General features: G+C 42.1%; 1 long non-coding RNA gene across 4 annotated transcripts; it reads left to right on the top strand.

Moving 5' to 3' along the window:
* The first annotated feature begins 345 nt into the window (after positions 1–345).
* LOC144380347 (uncharacterized) lies at positions 346–14,142 on the top strand. Of its 4 annotated transcripts, none has more exons than XR_013444474.1 (3): positions 346–398; positions 8,305–9,249; positions 13,818–14,142. It is a non-coding gene; the product is annotated as an uncharacterized LOC144380347 (long non-coding RNA). The 4 variants fall into 4 exon arrangements; XR_013444475.1 differs by lacking the exon at positions 346–398 and adding an exon at positions 5,112–6,347; XR_013444476.1 differs by lacking the exon at positions 346–398 and having other exon boundaries at positions 6,365–8,538; positions 8,762–9,249.
* The last annotated feature ends 819 nt before the right edge of the window (positions 14,143–14,961 follow it).

Genomic DNA, 14,961 nt, shown 5'->3' with positions numbered 1-14,961 from the left:
CCACCAGCAATATATGAGGGTTCCAATTTCTCCACATTTTTGCCAACTCTTATTATTTTCCTTTCCTTAAAGTTTTTTAGATTTTTAAAAAAGATTTCATTTATTTACTTGAGAGAGAGAGTGAGAGAGAGAACGAGCAGGGAGAGCAGCAGAGGGAGAGTGGCCGAGGGAGAGGGAGAAGCAGACTCCCAGCTGAGCAGGGAGCTGGATGCGGGGCTCGATCCCAGGATGCTGGGATCGTGACCTGAGCTGAAGGCAGATGCTTCAATGACTGAGCCACCCAGGAGCCCCTTTCCTTTTATTTTTTAAAAAAATTAACGTACAGTGTTATATTACTTTCAGGTGTACGATATGATCATTCTATAATTCTACACATTACTCACTGCTCATTGCAATTGGTAAGTGTACTCTTAATCCCCTTTATTTGTTTCACCTGTCCCCCCCCCACCCACCTCCCCTCTAGTAACCACCAATTTGTTCTCTGTATTTAAGAGTCTGGCTTTTTCTTTGTCTTTTTTTTTTTTTTTTACTTTGGTTGTTCGTTTGTTTTGTTTCTTAAATTCCACATATGAGTGAAATCATATGGTATTTGTCTTTCTCTATCTGACTTACTTCACTTAGCCTTATACCCTCTAGACCCATCCATGTTGTGGCAGTGAGACCTTCAATAAAGATGGAGTAAATATAAAAAAGAACCTGTCAGAGATGAAGAATTCAACAACTGAAATAAAAAATACACTAGAGGGAATCAATAGCAGATTAGAGGATGCAGAAGAACGGATTGGCAATCTGGAAGACAGGGTAATGGAAGGCAACCAAGCTGAACAGCAAAAAGAAAAAAGAATAATAAAAAAATGAGAATAGGTTGAAGGAACTCAGTGACATCATCCATCGAGCATAATAACACTTGCATTATAAGGATCCCAGAAGGAGGAGAGAGGGGAGGGGCAGAAAATTTATTTGAAGAAATTATTTTCCTTTTAAAAAAATTATAGCATTCTTAGTGGGTGTGAAATGATACCTGATTGTAGTTTTGACTTTCATTTCTCTAAGGACTAATGATGTTGGGCATCTGTTCATGTGCTTGTTGGCTGTTTGTATATCTTATCTTCTTTGGAGAAATGTCTACATTCACATTTTTGCCCATTTTAAAATGTGGTTGTCTTTTTGTTGTTGAGTTGTGAGAGTTCTTTATATATTCTACATACTAGGCCCTTGTCAGGTACATGATTTGAAAATATTTCCTCCCATGTTACAGGTTGTCCTTTCACTCTTTTGCAAGTGTCCCCTCATCCTAAAATTTTGGTTAAGTCCAATTTATGTATTTTTTCTTTCGTTGCTTGTGCATTTGGTGCTATATCTAAGAGACCAATGCCAAAACCAAGGTCATGAAGATTTACCCCTCCCTTTTCTTTGATTTACCCCTATGTTTTCTTTAAAGGTTATGGTTTTCGCTCTTATATTTAAGTCCTTGATCCCTTTTGAGTTGATTTTTGTGTATGTTCTGACAAAAGGGTCTGGCTTCCTTCTTTTTGCTTGTGGACACCCAGTTGTCGCAGCACCGTTTGTTGAAAAGACTGTTCTTTTCCCATTGGATGGTCTTGGCACCCTTGTCGAAAATCAATGACCATATGTGTATGTGTTTATTTGTGGACCCTCGATTCTACTCTACTGGCTTAAATGTCTAGTCTTGTGACAATACCACACTACCTTAATTACTGTAGCTTTGTACAAGTAAGTTTTGAAATTGGAAAATGTGAGTCCTCCAACTTTGTTCTTTGTTCTCAAGTTTGTTCTGGTGTTGGAGTCCCTTGCAATTCTATATGAATTTGAGGATCACTTTTTCCGTTTCTACAAATAGGACATTGGGATTTTGATAGGGATCACATGGAAACTGTAGATAAATTTGGAGTGTTGCCGTCTTAACAATATTACATCTTCCATTCCATGAACGCAAGGTGTCTTTTCATTTACTTAGGTCTTCTTTAATTTCTTTCAACAGTGTTTTGTAGTTTTCCGTGTACAAGCCTGGCATCTCCTCAGCTAAATTTATTCCTAAGTACTTTATTTTTTTTTTTTAGTTTTTAAAATTTTTATTTTTATTTTTTATTTAATTTTATTATGTTATGTTATTCTTTTTTTAAATTTATTTTTTTATTATTATTATGTTCAGCTAGCCAACATATAGTACATTATTAGTTTTTGATGTAGTATTCAATGATTCATTAGCTGCATATAATACCCAGTACTTTATTCTTTTTGATGCTACTGTAAATGGAATTATTTTCTTAGTTTCCTTTTTTTTTTTTTCTTTTTTAAAGTAGGCTCCACGCCCAAAGTGGGGCTTGAACTCAGGACCCTGAGATCAAGAGTCAGATGCTTTATGGACTGAGCCACCCAGGCACACCTCTTACTTTCATTTTCGGAATGTTCACTGCTAGTATATGGATACACAACTGGATTTTGTGTGTTGATTTTGTATTCTGCAACTTTGCTGAATTCATTTATTAGCTCTAATAGCTTTTGTAATGGATTTCTTAGGATTTTTTAATATGGAAGATTCTGTCATCTGTAAATAGTTTTATTTCTTCTTTTCCACATTTGATGCCTTTTATTTCTTTTTCTTAACTAATTGCTCTGCCTAGAATGTTTGGTACAATGTTGAATAGAAATGGCAGGACTGAACATTTTGACTTGTTCGTGGTCTTAGGGGGAGGCTTTTATTCTTTTTTTTGTATAATCTCTGCATTATTTTTATTTCATTATGTTCAGTTAGCCAACATATAGTACATCATAAGTCTTTGTTGTAGTGTTCAACGATTCATTAGTTGCATATAACACCCAGTGCTCATCCCAACACCTGCTCTCAATACCCATCATGGAGTATGATATTAGCTGTGTGTTCTTCATAAATGCCCATTTTCAAGTTGAGGAAGTTCCCTTCTAATCCTAGTTTTCTGAATGCTTTCTATCATGAAAGAGTATTGGATTTTGTCACATGCATTTTCTGCATCATTTTGTGGTAATCATGTGGTTTGTTCCCCCTCATTTTATTAATGTGGTGTATTATATTGATTTTCATACGGTGAACCACCTTTACATTCCTGTGATGAATCTCACTTTGTCATGATATATAATCTTTTTAATTAAAATTATTTTAATCAAGAAAACTGCTGGGTTTGGTGTGCTGGCATAGCTTTTGGCGTTTTTGCATTTATATTCGTAAGGGGTATTAGTCTGCACTTTTCTTGTGGTGTCTTAATCTCACTTTGCTATCAGGGTAAGGTTGGCCTCATAGAATGGGTTAGAAATTTTGCCTCCTCTTCTATTTTTTGAGGAGAGTTTGAGAAGGATTTATAATTCTGCTTTAAGCATTTGGTAGAATTCACCAGTGAAGCCACCAAGTCCTGAGCTTTTATTTGTTCTGAGGTTCTTATAATAGATTAAATCTCCTTATTTTTTTATAGGTCTATTGAGAATTTCTATTTCCTCGTGAGTGAGTTTTGTTTGTTTCCAGGAAATTGTCCATTTCATCTAACTTGTCTAATTTTTGATGTGTAATTGTTCATAGCGCTCACTTGCCATCTTTTTTTTTTTCCTAATCTCTGTAAGGCCAATAGTAATGTCCCCACTTCCATTTCTGATTTTAGTAATCTGACTCTTCTCTCCTTTCTTAGTATAGAATCAGTACTGTTTATATTTTCTTATACTGTAAGGAGATAGCAGCTTGATAGGCTTCCATGTGTGCCTTTCCACATAATGTCACTTGTGCTAATATGAAGATTCTGCCACCTACCAAGTACGTGATTGCCAACAATATACTGAGAGCCTGGAGAAAAAAAAAAAAAAAAAACCCTGGGTGATCCACAGAACCATTGGATTTCCTGTCAGATTAAAATGAGGCAGAAGTCCATTATCATCTAGACTTCAGAAGCCCCTTTATAAGCAGAGAACTCATATTCCATATTTTTTTTTCAAATGCAGGTATCCTCCTTACCACAGTGCACATTTACCTTGGTAAATAGACACAGGTTTTTGGGAAAGGCTTGGCTGGGTTTTTCTGACCTCCACCTTAATCAAGGCTCTGGGCCCATGGGCTGACTTAGACCTCGACACTTGGTGGGGGACTAATGTTTTCCACTACGGTTGCTAGCATCAGCTTTCTGCTTACCAGCTCTCATTTTTTTTTTTTTTCCTTACGAGAATCAAGTAATACCCCAGCCAGCTGTCCATACATCCAGACCCTAGAACACTACTACCTACTATCTATACTATCTATATTGCCACAGATTCCGGTCAGTCAGCTGAGACTGACTCCACCCTGGCCTTGCTGCCCGGTATGGTAATGATGCCCACCTTGCCCCTGGTAGTTTTGTGCCACCATTGGGCCCCTGCCTTTTGAGAATGCTGTCATCTCCATTGATTGCCAGTTCCATGCCATCATCGCTTGCTTCCAACAGTGGTTTGCAGAGGAGAGTCAGCACTGAGCTCTTCAAAGATGCCAGTGCCACTTCACCAGCACATTCCTTATTTGAGTCGTGATTTCTCTGCCCTCCAAAGAAACAGAGGCTGGAGGTAGGACGTCTGATCTCACATTATAAGTCGTATCTAAAAACCTACTCCCCTGGACCTTCTCGCCAGTTCCTCAATTTTCTCTGCCTAGGAAGTTCCAGTATTTCCATGTCATTTACTGTAGACTGTTTGTTGTCCACGCTTCTATAATATGCACATTATAGGGGCCCTCAAAGGGGCTGGGTTGGCCCCTTTAAGGACATCAAACCCCGAGTCACAGCTCTGTGCTCCCACGTTAATAAGTTCTCTCCATACTGACTTATATTCTGTTCCCTGTCCTGTGGGACCAACATTCTCAAAATCCACTGGCACATATATTATCTCACTTCATGCAAGTACATATGAGCCAGGTCCTACAGTTTCTTCTGAATGTAAGGCATTTCCCACCCAAACCAAACTGTATTTTTTTTTCTTGTGCTGTCACCTTACCTAGTCTTACCTACCCTTGTTATTAGTCCGATAGTAATGGAAGTTAGCAGAGATTAATGTTGAATAAGAGAAGCAACATCTGTTTGGGTGGCTGCCTTAGATGAGGTCTTTGCAGGGTCTCCAGGAACAAGGAAGCTTCTCCAGTAGCAAGAGTTAGGGGGCTGCTAATGCCCAGGTGAGGTTTCAGGGGATTCTGGGTATTCAGTGTTCTCATGCTCGCCACCTTAGTGTGTCTCGGGGTTCCACTTTTTCTTTGTCAGATCCATACGTAAATATGGAGAACCGTAAATTCTGTGCGTTCCATCTCCATGCGTCTCTGCCAACCAACAATTACGGTCAGGGCCTGATGTTCCACCATCTGCCTTATGACCCCAGGAGAGGAGGTCTCCTCGATCCAGTAAGTTAGGGTGGGTGACAGGTTGGGCTATCCCATCAGACACACACACACACCCATGATAGAGAACCAGTTCAGGGCCATCTCTGAGCCACCTTAACAACTGCTCATGCTGGGAGGTATCTCAGAGTCTACACAGCCAGCCCCCCAAATCCGGCTGCACACCCCAAATGTGATCCTGGTTCAAGTGGAGAAGAGATGCGTGTTCTAGGCATGTTGCCCTCTTCAGTGAATGCCTCAGGCACAAATGACACCCCAGGAGGGACCAGGTCCTCTCCCTTCACCCCAAACCAAGAGATACTCACAATCTCACAAGTATGGGAAAATCCAGGGTTCTGGTCTCACATATAGGCAATCAATCCATGATGCCGATAAATATTTCTCACTAAGAATGTGAAGGAGAGCATCACAGTCATCTTAGAAATTAGATTGTCACCTGGGTCCCAAGATTGTCATCTTCTTTCTATGGCACCTGAAATTTATCCTCAGATCAGAGTCTTAAACCACATCTTACTTGCTCTACTGACTCACAATGCTATGGATGGATGGATGGATGGGTGGATGGATGGATGGATGGATGAGTGGGTGGATGGGTGGGTGGATGGATGGATGGATGGATGAATGAGATAGTGAAGAAAATATTAGAATGTAGAGCCAGATCCGGCTATATGAGAAGGCTGAAGTTGAGTGATATATTTGATTCAGAGAGACACAATGTTTATGGAAGAACTAAAGTGTGTTGTTCCAGTGTACAAGGTCCACATAGAGCATGGAGATGGTGTGTTTCCAAGTACTTTTCAGGGCCATGAAGATGTCACTGTGGATTAGCCCAGGCAGAATGCCTCAGGAGTCATTGGTGTCTCTCAGGCAGAGCCCAAAGAAGGTTCTGGTGGGTCTGAAGCTTACACAATTTGGAAGGCCCTCTTCTAAAATGATGAAAGCAAGCATGAAAGTGAGTATTTATTTAGGGTGAGAAGAAAATTCATAATAAACTTTAAAAGATGATGACTAAATCACTGAAATTCCAAAATAGTATGCGCACACACGCACACACGTATGTATGTGTATGTACATATATTATATATACATATTTAGAGACACCAACTATGTAGTTGTACAATCTAAAGTATGAAACAGAAGTTCAAGGTGAAAGATACAATGGTTTTGTTGTGAATCAAAACAGCTAACTCTTAACAAATTTTACACACACACATCTCACGGCCACATGAACACATAACGTGGGCCTGTGAGTGACAGTTGACTCCCTCTAAGAATAAAAATGCACTCAGGTTCGTGTTAAACCTTTAGTGTTTATTTTCACAACAAGTTTTAAAAGTAAACTAGCTTTTCTGACATTTTTTTTTCCTCAAAAAAATCTTGTTTCAAGTTAGGATAGCAATTCATGGGCTTCAGAATTTATCTTTTAGTGAGATGTGTTTCATTGTATTCTGACAACAGCCATATTTAGCCAAATGGAAGATTTTCTGTTGCCCATTTCTGAGTTCCCAGGTCCTCGTCCATCTGTTGCTCAAGCAGCCTGGAATGACCTACCAGCCTGCAGTTATAACTGTTGGAACCTGTCAGGGCTAGTCAATGAATAAGTCAAAAGAGAAAGCTTGCTTGGTATGAGACAAATGACCGTGTTTTAGGGGACACAGGTCCAGGACAAAGCGCACGCTTCCCTGCAGTTTGTGTCACTTAGATGGGCTCCTAGCAGTGAGCTTGAATTCCTAGGTCTAAAATAGCTAAACTGTGTGTATGGTTACTCTCGTTGTCTTCCACGTGGGGATAAACCTCTATGTGTAAAGCATCCAGTCAGTTAGGAGGACAGCCAGGAGGCTGTCTGTTTTAGGAAACCACTTAGCCACCGAACAAGAGCTACTTCCCTAAGTGGAATCTTAGGGAAGCGAAGAGTTAACAGTCTTGCACAGGCTGACAAAATGTTTACTGCCCGTTGAGATTTCGTTCATCCACTTGTGGACTGCATGCAGATGACCCATTGACTTTGGATTCCAGACTGCTTTTCCAAGAACCATTTGAAGGTAGTGACAATATGTAGAAAACATCTCTGCTGTTGGCTTCACCCCTCGGGGCTATTTTTCCAAACAAATAAGCATGGCAGATCAAATTCAGGAATTATCTCAAGAAGGAATCCAATCATTTACACTGAGGCGTCGCAAAAAGGATGAGAAATCCACGTGAAGTTTCTGTGAGCATCTATCCTGGATTTCAAAAACGATTGTTGCTTAATGTCTGACACCAGGGGTCCTTGATGTAATAAAAAGAATGCGCATCCTATATTGAAATATGAAGTACTGTCAAAAGCAACATTATGAAAACACCTGGACAAGTACACATCCAAGGGAGTAGAGGGAAGTAGAACTGTTTGCAGTATTCTAACAAATTAGTTTGTGAAGCGTTTGGGAACCAGAAATGATGATGGCCGTGCTACCCATAAGTGCTAGAGATTGCTCCAAAATGAATCCAGCATGTTCCCGGGGTCTCAGATTTACAGAACATATTTACATGCCATAGAGAAAGGAAGGAATCACACATTTCATGCAGACAGGGCAGTGAGAGGTCGCCCTGCTGAAGCGCGGGCGCAGGAGGAGTTATTTAGCTTTGCCCCTTGTTGCTGATCTCTTTCTCACTTCCTTGAGGATATGTTTATCAAATAGCTCTTTTTCCCGGTAACGCACAGGTGGCCCCCGCAGGTACTTCCGTTCTGCCTCCTTGTAGCCTAATCCATCAAGTGCAGCGATTGAACAAATGATTGCTTCTGGCAGAAGAACTTCCAGAACGAAACTCACTTTGTCATCCCTTGTCAGAGTCAGCATTTTCTTGTCTATCTGTTTGTAGATTTCTTGTAAATGTCTCACCACCACATCCAACTGGTCTTCATCCTCCAGGTATGTTTCGACGCAGATCACGTACCTGCTTGAATTCAGAAATGATGCCAGCCACCTGGACTCTTTCCTGCCTTTGACAATGTCCAGAAGATGGTGATCAGCTCCCTTTCTTTTCACGATGAAGTCCACTAGCTTCTGGTTGGCTCGGTCCCGAGCAGCCCTCATGCGGTCAGGGAGAATTTTCTTGCAGGGCCTCTCCCCGCCCAGGGAGGCCTCCTCCTCAGAATCTTCCAGGTCGGCATAATTCACCTTTGGGAAATCAATCTCCACATCCCCGTCTTGGATGGCTTTCCTGATTGGGTAACTGATGTCGGCAGCATAATAGTCCAGGAAAGAGCCTCCAAAAGACCCGCGACTGAGCCCTTCTCTGTAGTGGGAAATCAGGGAGAAACACCAGTTCACGCTTTGCTCGTACGCTTTCCTGGCTCTCTTCATCAGTTTTTCTTTCTCTTTACAGTCCAGATGCTTTAATCTTCGAAGAGGGACTCGAATGCCACTCATTTCGCCGTGCATGTTTGCCTCAATCAAAAGCACCCTTGCAGTCTGCTCTGTTTGGCTGACACTCTTTACCACCGCTGGCCAAAATGGGTGATCCTGAAATTTGAACCAGACCATCATTCCTCCTTCAATGGCACAAGGCTCCCGTGGAAAAGCCATGCTTGTCGGTTGTCCCATTTCCTTGCCGACATCCTTTTGAATAGCAGTGGTGGGGCCGATAGCCTTTGAGTTGACGGAAGGCTGAAGTTCTTGCAGCCCTTTCTCAAACTCTGGTACCTGCAGCTTCCTTTTTCTATTTGCCAGACGGAGTGAATAACGCAGCTTCGGGTTAGGGGCACTGGAGGATGCTGCCACACCTTCCAAGCCTGGCTTCCAGGGACCCTCTCCGTGGTCCCCAACATTCCCGGAGAAGGCAGAGCATTCAGAGGAGGCAGCCAGGGTCTTTGGGTAGGTGTCACGTGCCTCTTCTTTCAGAGCCTTGGGTACAGTGAGGTTGAACCCTGGTGGCGGAGATGGAAGGGCGCCTCCATCTTTAGCACCTGTACCCTCCTCCTCGACTGGGCAACGCAAGGGCCTAACTCTTGAGGTGTCCCTCTTTCCCTTGCCCTCTTTCTCCCCTCGCATTTTCCTTGGAATCGGAGTGACGGTTCTGTGTGCCTGTGGTCGGCCACCGTCTGGGGCGTCCTCACCCTGTGAACATACCAGCAGCGATTTGAGTTTTTTGCTTTTCCTAAGACTCCTCAGTAAGTTCCCTTTGGGCTTCCGGTACTTTCTACGAGATCGCTTTTGTGGTCCCCTTTGGGACGGCTTAGTGGTCTCTGGGTCATCTGATGCTCTTGCTGGACCCAAATTTGCTCTCTCATTCAGAATCTCCAGTGCCACTGTAAGAGCGTTTCTGTAGGGCACTTCCTGTCCTGGTGGGACACTGGCCTCCGACTCGGCTATTAGCAAGGAGGTAATGTATTCAACTTGAGACTCATTTAGGATCTTTATGTCTGTGCTTTTCACTTCAATTTTTTCATCTATGGAGAGTATCTCAACTTTTAGAGAAAGTGCCCCTTTCCTCTTATTTTTTGGTGAGATCCTAGATCTGGACAAAACCTTTGCTGGCCAAAAACGGCCTTTCCAATTGCATAGGACATACTCAGCATCCATTATGATTTGAGTTTCCTCTCAAGAGGTAATTAACAGAGGTCGTGAGGTCTGGCCATCATACCCACAGGCACGGCAGGTCTTCCCTAAAGCAGTGTTGTTCACCACACCTCTTTGGCCTGGGACCACAAAGGGCTTACGGCTTGCGTGGCCTGTCCTTCTTCACCTGAATCTCCCAGGGTCGCTGGAACTTGTGTTTTGAATGGACTATACTGGAGAATACTGGAATGTGGAAAAGGAAAAGAAGAAAAGTATTAGAAAAAAATTCCTTTGGTGAAAGTAGAAGAACATTGGTCAATGAGAATTGATAAGAGATAAAGAAATATAAAGAGTGTGTATCAGACAGGGGGTAAATACATGGCAAGTATCGGGGGGGGGGGGGGGAATGCAGAAGATACCAGAGGAATTTTATTACTTTCCAAACCCAACTTCTTGCCCTGCTTGTTACTACTGCAATATTAAAGAGCATGTGTGTGGGGAGGTGGGTGTCATTTTCCAGATCTCATTTGTGTTATTGGACATCCTGTGCCTTTTGGGCTCTCTGGGGCTCATCCTGGGGGAATGCTTCAGCTTTCATTTTTCTGGGGGTGCGAATGCCACCCTGTGCACCCAAGGAAGCCAGAGGCGATCTCCAGCCTACAGACACTGAATGTCAGCACAGTGTTGTGTTCAAGAGCATGAGCTTAGAATCCAGAGGCTCACGAAGGTCATCGTGGTGGTTACTGGTACCATGCTTCATAAGGATTGCTGCAGGCATGGGCCATTGGCTGTGACCTGCCCTTTTTCATTTCTCTATGGTGGCTTAAAAGGCTGTTTCCCCTGCCCCCAGCACATATTTGTGTAAAGAAGTGGCTGTAGAGTGAGGAGCAAAATAAACCACACTGCAAGTGTCATCACGAAATGATTGCCAATGAAATGTTTAGTAAAACAGGAACGTCTTACAGAACACCACGTAGGTCGGGGGAGGCGAGGTTCTGTGAGCTGCATCTGTTGATTCACACACTCCAACTGCTTGTCCGGCAGACCCTTTACCTCTGCTCTGTGCTTCTGAAGTGCACTGTCCTTCCAGGGATCAAATGACAGCAAATGTAGATACTCAGGACCTCCTACGTACCTCTAATGTCAATCTAGAAAATCAGAAAAGCAGATGGGAAATTAAGCCAATGAGACGGGGATGGATTCATCATTTTCCCTTCCCCAACTCTGGAATGTAGCCCATTCTGAAACAGAAATGTTAGTTAAATCTCATTTATAATGTAGACATGTCTATTTGCTTCCTTCTTTTGCGTTTCAAAACTATTTCCACGTTAAGCTACTTAGTTTAGGCTAGTCCTCCTATTTCAGAACCGTGGGAACTACTGCTTTCATCATAGTCTTTTTTTGTCTGTCTTGGATGCATAGATTTAATAGTAGCAGCTTTGTGTGTGTGTGTCTGTGTGTGTGTGTGTGTGTAACAAAAATGGGGTCTATAATGTAAGTGTGTTTTGGTGTTTCTCAAGTAACATTAAATGGGTTTGTGGAGAACATAAAACGGGTAGAGAGAGATATATAGGAGGCAATACATTAAAGATGCTTACTGTCAATATGATGGTACGTGGGCTCGTCACACACTTCCGATGCATCCATATACACATGCCCGCACATATTACCTAGGACTACATTTCTTCACTCAAGAGCATATTTGATCACTGTTTCATGTGAATGCTGATTTTTCACATCGTTTTTGTGAATCTCTTTACAGTGTGGTTTCTCTGACATTTAAAAACTTTACTTAAATACATTTCAAACATTTAGATGTGTGTGATGCAGAAAGTGCAATTGTTCTCTCAATCCCTCTCCCCACCCCCGCAAGAAATACCCTGTGAATGGGTTCTACTTTTCTGTATACACTGTTCAAATATGTATTATAGTTCACTTATAGGTTTTAGCTCATCCATTATCAGTTTCAAATGGTATGTTTCACAATACAAAATATTATTTCCCTAATAAATGCATGTATGCACAACTTTGTTCACACATACTCATAGGCATAATATGAAATGTATGATGACTAACTATACCTACTTTGGGCATAGCCTGCACAAACTTTTTCTTGCCAGAGTGTATGATCATGCAGGTACTGTGTCCTCTGCTTTAGAGAACTCAGTGTGCTGGCTCTCAGAACACAGGTGTGATGTGAGGACACAGAACAAAAGGGAGAAGGAAAAACAGGTGATTCAGCCAACTGCAGTCTCCCTGCAGCAGGACCTGCCAGCCCCTCATACAGAACAGGAGTGCCTGAGTCACCTCAACTCCCACCAGATAGCTGCCCATCCCCAAGACACACATACACACACACTCACGGATATATACACACACCCAGAGTGATGACGTTAGAGACCCAAGATGCCTGATATTGGTGCATATAATCCATGCTTTCTGCTCTACACACGCATGCAAGTGTTTCTGCTTCCAGTGCAGATGTTATTTTCAGCTCCTTTCAGTTCCTTGTTTTGAAAATACACATGGAAAATCTAAAATGCTGTTTAAAACTAAAGTAGGAAAAATGTTAAGCATCAGTAATCTGACCACCTAGGAGGAATGTTAACTGCAAATATGTGGGTCCACAGACTCCAGCGTTTTTTATTCTGTTTGTACATATTTTCTATAAGATATTAAAAAGGTTTTAAAGCCATACCACCGATTTGAATATCCTCTCCTATTCACATTTGCGTACATCTGTTCAACTATGAAGCACTTTAATGGAGTAACTTCCAGCGGACAGCCAAAATATCAATGGCGGTTACTTTTTCCGATTACCAAAGCAATGCATCCTTGAGAGAGGCGATCAGAAGGGAAGGGTGTTAAATGAAAATATTAAATCCTAGATGGCCTTCTCACCATATGCTTTGGCCCATTGTCCAAACAGCTTCCATTAAGGGTTGGTACCTAATATTGCAGATGGTTTTCTTTTTATCTTTCGTACTAACAAGAGCACAGCTCTCTTCTTTCCCTCTAAAGATGCATACAGGTGGATGTATAGACAGGCAGATGACAGATAGATAGAGATAATGATATGTAAATGTTGATCCTCTTTTGCACACCAGGAGCAATGTCTTAAAAATAGAACCTTGAATGACACTAAAGTAACTTTTAAAGTAACCCCCAGGGCGCCTGGGTGGCTCAGTTGGTTAAAGTAACCCCCAATCCTCAGAGGGCTTGGATATGAAAATGTATCCAGTAACCTAGTCGGCGCTCAACAAGTATTTGCTGAATGAATGGGATAGGGAGATTCTCACCTTATTCTGAGGTGAAAACTCCATCTGACCCCAAGTTGTTCTGGTCTTGGTCACATAATAACAACTTTAATTTCGTAATAAAATCTCAAGGCTCAATTTCGTCATGAGGATGCCCAGTCTCAGGTAATAATTAAAATCCTAGCTTGGTGGGCGCCTGGGTGGCTCAGTCAGTTGGGCATCTGCCTTCAGCTCGGGTCATGATCCCAGGATCCTGGGATCGAGTCCCGCATTGGGCTCCCTGCTCAGCCGGCGAGTCTGCTTCTCCCTCTCCTTCTGCCCCTCCCACCCCCGCTTGTGCTCTCTCTCTCTCTCTCTCAAATAAATAAATATTAAAACGAAAAACCGGAAGGGGAATGGTATAAATAGCAACTCCGCAATCTATAACTTCACAGTCAATTCCAGACCATCAAGAAATGGAACCCTCAGATGGATCAGCTTCAACTTTTTAAGTCCTGGTATAACTTTTGTTCTATTCCATTTGCTCTTTGGTTAAGGAATGAAAGAGCTTTTACAATAAAATCCACCGGCCCATCTTGCGTGGAACGGCTTTTGGTAATGCTTCTAAAATAGACCTATTTTTTTCAGCCGCATACGTGTGTGAGGCAACATATTCTTCATATACTTCAAACAAACCAACAAAATTTAACAGACTGAATAAGGAAGCAGATGGAATACAGCTATCTTCTATGAAGCCAGACATTGACAAGACTTGCAAGAATGTAAAACAATGCCACTCCTCTTATAACATTTAAAAATTTTTTGAATATAGTTATTTTCTTTTTTTAATATCACTACCAATCTCCTTAGAACATAGTTATTTTCATAAAAATGTTATTATGTTCACATATAATGATTTTATTTTAAATGAATTAATAAAAATTTGAAAATTAAAAAAAAATGAATGAAAGAACTTGATGGCAATGAGTATTTATTTCTCCAATCAACGGCCATGAGTTTTGGAAGAATTATTTTGGAAGCTTTATTCCTTAACTCTTTTCCCCAGTGAGGGCTGTAATCACTTCCAAAGAAAGAAGAAGACAATACTCTGAAGGTATTGTCTCAAAATAAGGGCATTTTCCCTGATATGACTCCCGTACCGCCCCCCCCCCCACTCCCCAGAGGCAGGAGTTCTCTCATCTTTACCCCAACACCCCTTCATCCCTTCCCTACAATTACTGCTTATTTATTGGAGCTTTTTCTCTTTTTTTTTTTTTTTTTTTGAGAGGGAGAAGGGAGGGAGGGGCATAGGGAGAGGGAGAGAGAGAATCTTAAGCAGGCTCCATGCCTAGGGTGGAGCCCAATGCAGGGCTCAGTCTCATGACTCTGATGGTTGTCATGTCTGATGGATCAAGACCTGAGCTGAAATCAAGAGTGGGACGCTCAACCGGCTGAGCCACCCAGGCACCCCTTGGAGCTCCTTTTTTTTTTTTTAAGATTTTATTTATTTATTTGAGAGAGAGAGCGCACAAGCAGGTGGAGGAGCAGAGGAAGAAGCAGACTCCCCACTGATCAGGGAGCCCGACACAGGGCACGATCCGAGGACCCCGGGATCATGACCTGAGCCGAAGGCAGACACGCCTAACCGACTGAGCCACCCAGGCACCCCGTCCCCCTGGGAGCCTCTTTTAAGCTGTAGGTTTTGTGACTTTAAACTGTCCCCAAAACATGTCTTTCCACAAATGGACAAGTTGGCAGTCCCCCTTTTTTATTATAAAGGCACATTTTATGT

Source organism: Halichoerus grypus, chromosome X, assembly GCF_964656455.1.
Source record: "Halichoerus grypus chromosome X, mHalGry1.hap1.1, whole genome shotgun sequence".
NCBI lineage: Eukaryota > Metazoa > Chordata > Mammalia > Carnivora > Phocidae > Halichoerus > Halichoerus grypus.
The sequence above is the reverse complement of the archived record's forward strand: the minus strand, read 5'-3'. Positions and strand labels throughout refer to the sequence as shown.